This window comes from Lycorma delicatula, chromosome 11 (assembly GCF_047948215.1).
Source record: "Lycorma delicatula isolate Av1 chromosome 11, ASM4794821v1, whole genome shotgun sequence".
In the NCBI taxonomy this organism is placed as follows: domain Eukaryota; kingdom Metazoa; phylum Arthropoda; class Insecta; order Hemiptera; family Fulgoridae; genus Lycorma; species Lycorma delicatula.
This window is the reverse complement of record NC_134465.1, coordinates 54,029,726-54,042,526: the sequence shown is the minus strand read 5'-3', so window position 1 is coordinate 54,042,526 and position 12,801 is coordinate 54,029,726. Positions and strand designations below refer to the sequence as shown.

The following is a 12,801-nucleotide window of genomic DNA, read 5'->3' as shown; positions in this document are numbered from 1 at the left end:
CGGTTTACCAGAAGGTATTCCAACCTGCTAGGGCAGAAGAAGGAACTGAAATTTTCATAAAAAATATTAGTAATCAATGATATTTAAATATAGTGCAGTTCCTTAATAAACCTTATTTAAGTGAAAAAAGAAAAATAAATAAAAGAAAAATTGAAATGCAAATGAAAATAAAATTACAGTAATTTATATTTAAACTGTAATAGATTAGTAAATAAATATATATATATATATACCTTATTTTTTTCTGTTTTATGATACTTTGTTATCCTTGTTGTCTGGCAAATTTTGTCCGCCTAGGAAGATAAGAGTTTCTTCTTTGACTATGAAGAACAGGAATCTGGGAAGAAAAAAAAAATGTATATATCAATATCAACAATAAACACCGTATTTCCGGGAAATTCCCGTATCAGTACCTGCAATTTACATATTCCTGTTTTGAAAGTCGTACCGTGTTTGGTTCCTGTGAAATAATCTCTTTACTCTGGTCAGTATCCCTGTTCTCAAAGTCGTAGCTTTATTTATGAAACAAGATGATAACGCATAATTGATCAGATCATATATTTTGTGTACATGAATGGTAATTCTTATTTGCAAATATTAAAAAGATTATTAATACCAAAACTTCAAGGGAAGAGCATCACGGAATGCGTCTGTATTCAGCAAGACAAAACATCAGATCATTTTTCTCTCGGTGCGCATCATTTCCTAAACGAACAATTTCCAGGCTGTTAAAGCGTTCGTAGTTACAAGCATCAACGGCCCAATTCTGATGACCATCACGAATCTCCGATCTTGCTAAATCCATTAACTCATTGTGAAGATTAATTAGACGCTGTATCTGAACGTAAGTAAGCAACAAATGAAGAATTGTATAACAATGTGCCGTTCGAACCGTAACTGCAGATATGTAGGACGTGCAGACGCATATATCTTTTCGTTCAACACAATTATGGACACATAATTCATTGAATAAATAATTCATAAGTAGAAATTAATATAAACGTTCAAAATGTACACCACGTGTTTGTCTATAGAAAAAAGATCTTTTCAGATAATTTAAATATAGTTCAAAATGAAAAAGATTAAATTTAATAGCAGAATTTAAAAAAAGGAGAAAAATAAGATAACTCATGATTTATAAATCAATTATTTCATTGCCCTAAGAATAATAATGGGGGCATAGAATAAAAACTATATTCATATTTCTTTTAAACCCCAATAATAAATGTTGGACTCTGGTTTTCAATAATCGGCTACTATTCTGTTCTTCATGTCATAACCATAATAACTGTAACCGAAATTATAAAAAACAAAAACAAGCATTCCATGCCAGGCTTATTAGAAAAAAAGACGAATGAATTGGTTTACCTGTACCTTCTTCACCGACCAAATATTAGAACGCACACAATAATTCTTTTATTCTGTTTACCGTAGACTCGAGTAAGTAATGAAAATTATTGCTTTCAACGAAACCCTGTGATTATTGTCACTTGCATCTTAGATAAATTAAATATATTGCAGTCATTAGAAAGATTGTGAAAGCAAATATAAAATAAAAATTAACAGTTATTTAATCTAGTTATTAATTAACAGTTATTACATAGACCTAGCAGTTAATGATGTTAAAGAACAGTTTAGATCTGGAGTAACAGTGCAAAATGAAAAGATAAATATGCTACGATTTGTTGATGATGTAATAATTCTAGCCGAGAGTAAAAAAAATTTAGAACAAACGATGAATGGCACGGATGAAGACCTACGCAAGAACTACAACATGAAAATAAACATGAACAAAACGAAAGTAATGAAATGTAGTATAAATAACGAAGATGGACCAATAAATGTAAAAAAGGGAAAAGATTATGGAGGTAGAAGAATTTTGTTATTTGGGAAGTAGAATTACTAAAGATGGACGAATCAGGAGCGATATAAAATGCCGAACAGCACAAGCGAAACGAGCCTTCAGTAAGAAATATAATTTGTTTACATCAAAAATTAATTTAAATGTCAGGAAAACATTTTTGAAAGTATATGTTTGGAGCGTAGCTTTATATGGAAATGAAACTTGGACGATCGGAGTATTTGAGAAGAAAAGATTAGAAGCTTTTGAAATGCGGTGCTATAGGATATGTTAAAAATCAGATGAGTGGATTAAGTGACAAATGAAGAGGTGTTGCGGCAAATCGATGAAGAAAGAAGAAGCATTTGGAAAAATATAGTTAATAGAAGAGACAGACTTATAGACCATATTTTAAAGCATTCTGGAATAGTCGCTTTGATATTGGAGACAGGTAGATGGGAAAAATTATACAGGCAGGCAACGTTTTGATTATGTAAAACAAATTGTTAGGGATGTAGGATGTAGGGGGTATACCGAAATGAAACGATTGGCACTAGATAGAGAATCCTGGAGAACTGAATCAAACCAGTCAAATGATTGAAGACAAAAAAGTTTTATAAAAATTTTAAGTTATAACTTGATAAATATTAATGGTAATTAATGGTTTTTCGTATTCTATTCATTGTTAATTTTTTTTACACTGTATGGATTTAGAAATTAATAATGTTTAAAAAATAAATCATATCTAAACTGATTCATTTCTACATGACCTTCTATAAGCTCCGGGAGATCCGTTGGGTATTGCTTCAGATGAATGGTTTGTAGGGTGTGTGAAAATGCAATGCCTGACCGGGATTCGAACCCGGGACCTCCGGATGAAAGACCGAGATGCTACCACTCGCCCCACGGAGGCCGGATATTTCTAGATGACCTATTTGATTGATACTGTGATAAGGCAGTAGTTTTATTTGTATAACATGTTTTATGTATATTTTTCTGTGACATCTTCAACAGAAACCGCGTATTTAATTACATTAATAATAATCAATGAAAAATACTTGAAAAATGGTATTAACTGATGATGATGGCTAGCGTCATCATCAGGTAATAAATATAAAGTGTTCTTTAAAGGTTTCTATGAAACATTAACAGGTGTAGTTCTGTAAAAAAAAAAAAAGAATAATAAATAAAATAATTATAACTAGAATAATAATGAAAAAACAATTCATATTTATATGGATCCTAAAATGTTAAATTTTCAAGTAAGTAAATCAATAAATTGTATTTGTCTGTAGAGAAATACAATGAACTGTACCACTGTTTTGAGAAATTTCATTATTAAAAAGATTTTTATTTTCGTTTTAAAATTATAACAATTAGTAAGCAGCCACATTTTTGGTCTATTTAAAAAAAAAGTCCTCTGAATTAAATTCATTCTTTACAAATTTCTTTAAAAGTTTTTATTTTTATTTTTTTAAGATAATTTAATAATTATCTTAAATATTATTAACTAAAGATTAATTTTTATAATTTCGCTTCGGGCAGTCCAAGTCGAAAGTAAAAGTTTAATTAACAGTAAAATATGTAAAACATTAACGTAACGGAACGCAAGAGGAGCGGGAGTATCACCATTTCTCCCTACGAATCGCAGAGCCTGGATAATATCCCTTGCTGCTGTATGATTCTGTAATCGAGCGTGTTTCAAGAGTTTTTTTTTTTTTAATGCCGGTTATAGGTTTTAAGTTTTATTTATGGACGGATTTGGTGATTCCGTTCTCATCCGTTTGGACCAGCGTTTTCAATTGATTACTGGGTCTGACCGTGAAAGATTAAGCTTTTTTGAGCCTGGTGCTCCCGGCGTGATTCCCCTTCATATCGTCCGCTTAAGTGCTTTCGGTACTAGCACCTTACAGGCTAGCAGAGGAATACGCCAAAACGGGGCCCAAGTTATTTGTAGGGAGCAATGCTCCCCCTTCTCTGGAGGGAGTCACATGTGCTGATTAAATTAAATTGTAAGTTTTAAGGATTGCGGATAAAAGGGTTACAGATATTCATCTTGGTCTTAAAACTTTAATCCTCACTTGGAGCAATAATTGCGATCCTAGTAATCTTAAACTTTCATCTTGAGCTGTCGAAAGGAAAACCGTATTATTTTACAGGTAATAATCATTTTAGTTTATTTATCATAATTTGTATTTGTTAAAAACAGGTACAATTAAAACCCTTAGATTACCATGGGCGGGAGTTCCAACTACCCGCACCTTAAAGTTTCATCAATTTTACAGGAACCACTAGTTTTAGAATCATTTCTTCTAAACAATGTGTAAAAATCATTCTCTTTTGTGGAAAAGGTAAAACAAAATATGAAAAATACACATTTTTGCACGTGGTAGAAAAGTTAAAAGCGGGTTTTTGAAACCCCTCCTTTGTTAATCGGTGTGACAATTTTTTAGGCATAAGAATGTCACTAAAACATACTAAGTCACTTGTTTGAATGTCTCTTGTCTTAAAACACTAGTTATTTTACTTCATTCAAGAGGATTATTTTTATAAAATTCATTTTTAACTTTGTGCAAACGATATTTTTTTATTTATAATTGCCCAGAAGTAGAAGTCAGTGTTACAAATGTACAAAGAAAGCATTAACAAAAAAAAATTAAAGTATAATGTGACCAGGTTCAATATTGTCATTTCTGCAAAGGACATGTGTGCAAGAAGCATTCAGAAACTGTAGTAAACCGCACCCATATGTTCCCTCAAGTAACTCGGAATGAACTTGTTTCACTTTACAAAACAATATCTTTAAAAATAAATTCATAAGGATAAAGCTTTTTTTAAAGTAAACTCTAGTAATTGTAATTGTGTAAGACCTAAAAGGGTATTTTTTAGTAATCTGTAGATTTTTTACCTTTTTAAATACCCCCAGAGCAACCGGACCTGCTATTAAGCACTTCGTCGGTCGTTCCAGGGTGCCGTAGCAGTTGTCTGCCCACCCTTTCTTTCTTCTTTCTTTCTTTCTTTACTGTTTAGCCTCCGGTAACTACCATTAAGATAATTCTTCAGAGGATGAATGAGGATGATATGTATGAGTGTAAATGAAGTGTTAGTCTTGTACATTCTCAGTTCGACCATTCCTGAGATGTGCGGTTAATTGAAACCCAACCACCAAAGAACACCGGTATCCACGATCTAGTATTCAAATCCGTGTAAAAATAACTGGCTTTACTAGGATTTGAACGCTGGAACTCTCGACTTCCAAATCAGCTGATTTTTGGGAAGACGCGTTCACCAGTAGATCAACCCGGTGGGTTTGTCTGCCCACTCTAGCTCAATCCAACAGGACCTTACCCGTCAGGGTCCCCTCCGCGTCAACGAAGCAATCCATCTTCCTGTTGAGGACAGTTAGAAAGCCCCTCGACGGAGAGGCTGCCCATCCCAGCCCTAGCCCTAACAAGTTCCAGGTACGCCTTCGTAATATGTAGATTAAATTGTATTAATTTTAATAAATTAGTGTCATATATAGGTTAGTTTATATTTTATTGGTGCCAATGAAGCCTGATTACTAAAGGCTCTAGGAATTCCCCTTAGTAATCACTGCAACAAAAAAACAGTTTTATAGTCTAAAGGGTAACACATTATACACGTTTCGTATGTTTTTACAGATTTTTTAAAGTTAATCATTTAAATTCATATTTTTTAAGTGTAGTTTTGTTATATTTATACTGATGATATAAATGTCAGGAAAAGATTTTTGAAAGTGTATGTTTGGAGTGTCGCTTTATATGGAAGTGAAACTTGGACGATCGGAGTATCTGAGAAGAAAAGGTTAGAAGCTTTTGAAATGTGGTGCTGTAGGAGAATGTTAAAAATCAGATGAATGGAAAAAAGTGACAAATGAAGAGGTATTGCTGCAAATAGATGAAGAAAGAAGTATTTGGAAAAATATAGTTAAAAGAAGAAACAGACTTATAGGCCACATACTAAGGCATCCTGGAATAGTCGCTTTAATATTGGAAGGACAGGTAGAAGGGAAAAATTGTGTAGGCAGGCCACGTTTGGAATATGTAAAACAAATTGTCAGGGATGTAGGATGTAGAGGGTATACTGAAATGAAACGACTAGCACTAGATAGGGAATCTTGGAGAGCTGCATAAAACCAGTCAAATGACTGAAGACAAAACAAAAAAAAATACTGATGATGATTGATAAGGAAAGGATCGCAAACTGAGTTTTACACGCAACAGTTCGGGGGGATTGATTTTCTTAAATATTAAAAAACACACTAAGAATTGTATGCTTCTTAGACGGAACTGAATATGAACGGCGTCAATCCATTTCTAAATTGATATAATCTGACAACAGCTGTGTTCACAATGAAACCAAATAATAAAATGACAACAAAGTGATCGGATAAAAATGTTTTCGTATGAAATAAAAAATGACTTCGTCGGCGCCACGTCGTAGATAACAGTTTCATCTTCTAATACTAATAATAATTACTTATAGCCAAGTTTTTTGTTTTATTTAATTAATTTTATTTCACTGGATGTTCATAATTAAAACAAATTAATTTGTATTACAATTCTGTATGAATTGATTAATATGAATATATATGTTTAATGATTACATCAACCTCTATGTGAAACCTTAAAATCTATATATGACGCGCAGGATATTTCTGCATAGTCATTCAGAACAAAATTGTGTGCGTGGTATATAGGTGTATACGGTCTTGTATAGATTGAAGAATACTCGGCAAGTTATTGATCAAATTCTAAAGAAGTAAAAAACAAAGTTTTTTAAATTTATTTCAATTTTGTTAAGTACAAAATCTAGTCTGTTCTTTCATAACAAAACCTTTTGAAATTTAAAGATTAATGTTAAAATATTTCATCGGAAACAGACTGACAGTTCAAAGGGTATCATTTGATAAACATATTTGTGAATAAAAAATCTTCGGTTATAACTATAACTCAAAGATTCTATATAGAATTGGTTAATGATTTATTTTTTTATCACTTAGGTATTTTATTTCAACAATATGAACAATTAATTTTGCACATGAAAAAAAATTACTATTCAAAAATAGGGATCGAATTTGTACATGTCTGATTTTTACTTGAAAATCTGATGAAAAAATAAATTATGAAAGGAAAACAATGTTTTTGGTTTTATTAGTATATTATCGTACGATGGTATGAGAAACAAAGCGGGTGGATTTGGGATGGAAGAGTGTTTATTGATTCTCCATGGCAACGAGAGGCTACTGACGGAGAATAAAAAAAGAAACAATCTCCTTAACAAATGATACCAAATGGTTAACATAGAATCGGTCTAACATAGATAACTTTAGCGCAACGTATTACCGTTTAGATTTGATTATTTTTTATGAAATTAGAAAGAGTAATCGTTTTACGTATGTGAATTTTCCCTTTGTATAATATTTAGCAATTTTTATCGGATGTATTAATTTTAGTTTATTTATTTAAAAGTAGAAAAATTGTGTACATTTGAGCTTACGTGTTAATGATCAATTAATTTAAGTGATGTACGTATTTATATTAGAAAAAATTGAAGCCCGGAAGATAAATCCCTTTTTTATAAATAAATAAACAGTAATTACAGAAAGGGTAATGTAAGTTTTCTTATAAAGTCAACATGATTCATTTTTTTTTTTTTAATTAAATTACAAAAACAACAAAGAAAAAAATATATTCAACTGCCCCACGAAGAAATGAAGAAACATTCAGGACTTGTTCTACTGGCTAAAATAAAGAAAGAATTTCATTAAAAAGGCTCCACCCAAATTTGATAATTCTATGTTTGTAAATTTTAAAATTACGATATCTTAATTTTCATTCTACTGTAACTAAAAATTAAAATTTAACCCACCGGGTTAGTCTAGCGATAAACTCGTTGTCTTAATCAGTTAATTTCGAAGTCCATGTCGAAGTTCTCAGGTTCAAATCCTAATTAATAAAGATAGTTATTTTTTTATTTTTTTTATTTATATTTGATTACTAGATCGTGGATACCTGTGTTTTTTTGGAGGTTGGGTTTCAATTAACCACACAACTTAGGAATGCTCGGCCTGAGTTTATTCAAGACTACATACACATTTACCGGTAAAACTACATTACACTAAATCATTAATAACTTTAATTGTTGATGCGTCTACAAATAAAAATATTTAAAAAAAAATTTTCTTTGACGGAAATAATATTACTCGTGGCGAAGTGGTAGTAGCGTCTAGCCTTTTTATCCGGATGCCCAAGGTTCGAATCCCGGTCAGGCATAGTATTTTTTTTTCATAACTTAAAAATTTCCATTCTCATAATTCCATGTACAACGTCAAAATCTTCTATGGTTAATTAGTTCATTAAGAAAAAAAAAAAAAAAAAATTAATTTTCTCCATCCCTTTAAACATTAACATAAATATGGGTTCGAATAAATTTCATGATGGTGAAATCCTGAATTATTATTGGTTTTAATAATTTATTTTTTTTAGGCATTATAACTCTAGTGCTTTGCTACAAGAAATGGTAATCAATCAAAAAATGGGGTATGAGTATTTTTGAATTCTTCGAAATTCCATGACTCAGAGACCCCAAAAAACACAAAAAAAAAATGGGAGGGGGTAATAATGTTTGTATGTGCGTGTTTGAAACTTTTGATTGGATAAACTGATTTTGATGAATGTATGCGGCAATTTATTGGTAAAATATTGGTATCAATATCTCCAGGGGATAAGGTAGATAATTTTTTGGGTTAAAATTTCTCAAAATGTTAACAATTTTGCAAACAAAACCACATTTATATTAACTTCTTTACATGCTTGGATGTCTTTCTTACTATTTTTTTTAAGTTTGTTTCAAAATTCCCCCTTCCACCAAAAATAAAAAAACTATCTTTTTATTTACTGCATATTTTTTAACTGAATTTTTTTAATGTCTTGCTAGGCATAATAATAGTACAAATGACTCCCCAGAAAATACTCTGGGGCAATATTGGGGATGGAGAGCCAAACAAAATTTAAAAATACCGATTTTTAAAAAAATTTTTTAACTTTTTTTCACGGATAATTATTTTTCCACTATACAAGAGTAAATAACCAATGCCAGGATAGTATTACAAACCCAACGGGTTGGTCTATTGATGAACGCGTCTTCCCAAATCAGCTGATTTGGAAGTCGAGAGTTCCACCGTTCAAGTCCTAGTAAAGTCGGTTATTTTTACACGGATTTTAATACTAGATATTGGATACCGATGTTCTTTGGTGGTTGGGTTTCGATTAAACCAACCAAACATCTCGGGAATAGTCGAACTTGAGACTATACACTTTATTTATACACATACATATCATCCTCTAAAGTAATACCTGAACGGTAATTCCCGGAGGCTAAACAGGAAAAGAAAGGTCTGTATTACAACTTCGTTGTCAGAATTTTTATATTTAGTACATTCAAAATTTATTATAATATTATTTTAAGTATTTCTTCCTTTCTTCTGCTTTTTGCGGTTTAGGCCTAAGGCCTGTTCTAGCATTGTTAATTCTCCTACCAACTTTCCATTTACATTTTAAAGAAATAATATGGACTTCAATCATATCTATATTTTATTATTATTCAACCAGATTATCCAGATGCTGCCAGATGTATGCATATATATAGGCAAATGCAACAACTGCTACCAGCTTGTAAGGCTTGCAGTTACAAAAGTTAAGTGTAAATATACCTAAATTAAGTGTAATATATGTAAACGTGTAGTCCTGAACAGACTCAGGCCGACCACTTCCGAGACGTGTGGTTAATTGAAACCTAACCACCAAAAAACACAAATTTTATCCGCAATCTAGTAATCAAATCTATATAAAATTAATTGCCATTTCAAGGACTTCAATCTTAGAACTCCCGACTTCGAAAATCAGTTGATTTTTTGATGACGTGTTTTAACCACTAGACTAAACCAGCGGGTTATCTATATTTTATATTATAATTATTTATTTAGTGATGCTGCTCTGATCACATTTCCTTGACTCATACAATCAAATGTTGAGGCAGTTCCTTTAATTGATCTCGGAGTAGAATATCTACAAATTCCTAATCTGAACAATATAACGCATTATTACTGTAATATTAAGCACGGATTTATTTTATTTTACACCAAATTTCAGCCTGATAAATGAAAATTGTTTCTGAGATACAAAATATTGGGTGTCCCATATAAAACGCAATCCAACCTTATATTGGTAGGTATTGAAATAATAAAAAGGCATGTGTAAATGGAAATGTAATTTTTATTATTACCATCCATTACATTACATTTAGAGTAAATGTTGAAAGTGGCCGCCATCTTCTTGAATACAAGCTTCAATTCTTTTTACAGCGTTTCATGCAACTTTTTTCAAAGTTTGTGGCTGGATATTTAATACAGCTTGTTCAATATTGACTTTCAATCGTTCAAGTGTTCGTGGATTGTTGCTGTAGGCTTTTTCTTTGAGGTAACCCCGTAGAAAAAAATCCTCTGCAGTCAAATCTGAAGATCTTGGTGGCCACAAGCCTCGACCGATAACACGATTACCAAAGAATTTCTCGACGAAATCAGAAGTTGAACCTGCGTAGCGCGATGTCGCACCGTCATGTTGTAGCCAGCAGTGTCTGTCTTCCTATTCCAAGAGTGCGATGAACTGAAATAAAATATCCTGATATCGTTCCGCATTAATGGTGTACTCGAAAAAAATAGGATCGATTATTTTCTTCCGCGATATCGCGCACCACACGCTCGACTTCTGCGGGTGTAATTGTTTTTCGTGGTAAACGTGGGGATTTTCAGCCCTCCAAATTCTATTGTTTTGGCTGTTTACGTAGCCATCCAAATGAAACCGCGCTTCATCAGTGAAAAATAACCAATCCATAACATTAACTCCCTTACGCAGAAATCGACGGAACCGTTGACAATATTGTAGCCGTTTTTCTTTGTCGGGCTCAAGAAGTCGATGAACCGTTTGAATGCGATAAGGTCGTAATTGTAATCGTTTGGTCGCCCGATGAACAGTTGATTTAGACAAATTAATTTCAGCAGACAAACGTCTAATCGATTTATTTGGCGAGGCGAGTAATCGGTCTTTGATTTCAGTGACTGTATCTGTATTCAACACTGACGCAGATCTTTTGTGTTCCTTGTTATTAGCAGAACCGGTCTCTCTAAATTTTGCGACTAACCTTAATACTGATGTTTTGTTAGGAGCTGGTTTATCTGGGTACTTACGGCGAAACAAATCTTGCACTGCAACAGCTGATTTCGTACTGAAGTACCAACTCAACAGTGAAAACACGTTCATCTAGCGAAAACACCATCTTGTCTCTAGCAATACACTAAACGTTATGATTGCATTGTTGTTACTATCGGTAGTGTTCTATTGCGTCGCCGCGATATTCAGATGTTGGACGAGTCCATTTCAGTAACGAGTAGGGGAGTAAGCTTGCCTTTTGAAAATTGATGAGCGATTGATGGGTTGCGTTTTATATGGGACACCCTGTACAAGGCAAAAATTAAAATATACGTGCATATATACAGTTTTTTTAATAAAGATATTAATATTTTTGAACTTCTCAAAACGTCGAAGTAAAAAAAGGTAAATTTATGATGGAAATAATTGTTAATAGTAAAATTATTCTCCTTGTGTAGTATACTGTACGTCAGGAAAAAATTATTAATGTACAAGGAAAAGATATGATAATACAAGACAAATAAGTGGTTGTGTTTGATGAAGAGAATTGCAGGCGTACTGCCAAATTTAATACAACCATAAAAGCGGGTCATGGTCAAATACATCAAACAAGCTATTAGCCTTTTATATGAAGAACACGCTGCACCAAAACAAACTTTTCAAACGGATGTTTACTATAATACAACTTGTTATTCTTTAAATATTAACTTATTCGATCATAAGAAATCTCTTAGGAAAACAAAAGCGTCTTCAAAAGTAATACGTAAAAAAATCCGTTATCAAATGGAATGATTTAATATAATAGTATTAATAACTCCACTATTTATTAAAAAAAAACCTAATCTAAAGAGCAAAATAAAAAAAAAAATGGTGTAGTTTAAGACTAGCAAAAATACTCTCTATTGTTTTATTGTTGTTGTTTATTGTTATATTGTTTTATTTCTCAAATTCTCCATCTCAAATAATTCTGTTGTATAATCAATAAATTTCAATATGCACACCCTTCGATGCTCACCAAATCGATTTTCAGTTACTGCCCATACACGGAGTAACGTAATGTTATGGTTTTTATCGTCTCCCTTAATTTTTCCCGTAAACAGATTCAGATAACGTAATTATTTGTAATAAAAATATCTGATGTCGACACCACCCGACTTCTTTCCACGCCGACTAAATTCCATATACACATTTTTTTTACAATTAGAAGATAATAATTATTAATAAATTAATATAATTAAATTAAAAACAAAAAAGTTAAAAAAAAATGAAGTTGGATTTTGACCGATGTGCCAAAATCGGTCAAAATCAAAATGTAAGATCAAAATATTTCATTATTAAAATTTTATTAGGCTATAACTCTGAAACCAATGAAAATAAATACTATTTATGATATATCGTTGAAAAGCTCTAAATGAACGCTTATTTCTGCAGTTAAGAAAAACTCCAAAATCCAAATTTTTTGGATTTTGGGTTTTTTGGACACTTTGGGTCCAGTTGATTGCAATCAAAAAAAGAGGTGCACAACTAGATGTTACAATAGTTCTAATTGTAAATTAAATTTCAACAATTTCAACAATTTAAGACTAACCGTTTTTGTGTTATACGAGATAAATACGTACGTACACAGACGTCACGCCGATAAACTAGTCAAAATGGATTTAGTCAAAATGGATATTTCCGTTGAAATCTGAAAATCGAAATATTTCGCGATCACAATACTTCCTTTACTTC

The 12,801-nt window shown here is 31.9% G+C and overlaps 1 protein-coding gene across 2 annotated transcripts in view; it reads right to left on the bottom strand.

Annotated features, from left to right (window-relative positions):
- The window catches only part of LOC142332074 (guanine nucleotide exchange factor for Rab-3A-like), a 183,083-nt gene that overhangs the window by 127,120 nt on the left and 43,162 nt on the right, over positions 1-12,801 (bottom strand). For both annotated transcript variants that reach the window (XM_075378256.1, XM_075378257.1), the window contains exon 2: positions 234-337. The gene's annotated coding sequence lies outside the window, so the exon portion shown is untranslated. The remainder of the gene's footprint in view (positions 1-233; positions 338-12,801) is intronic.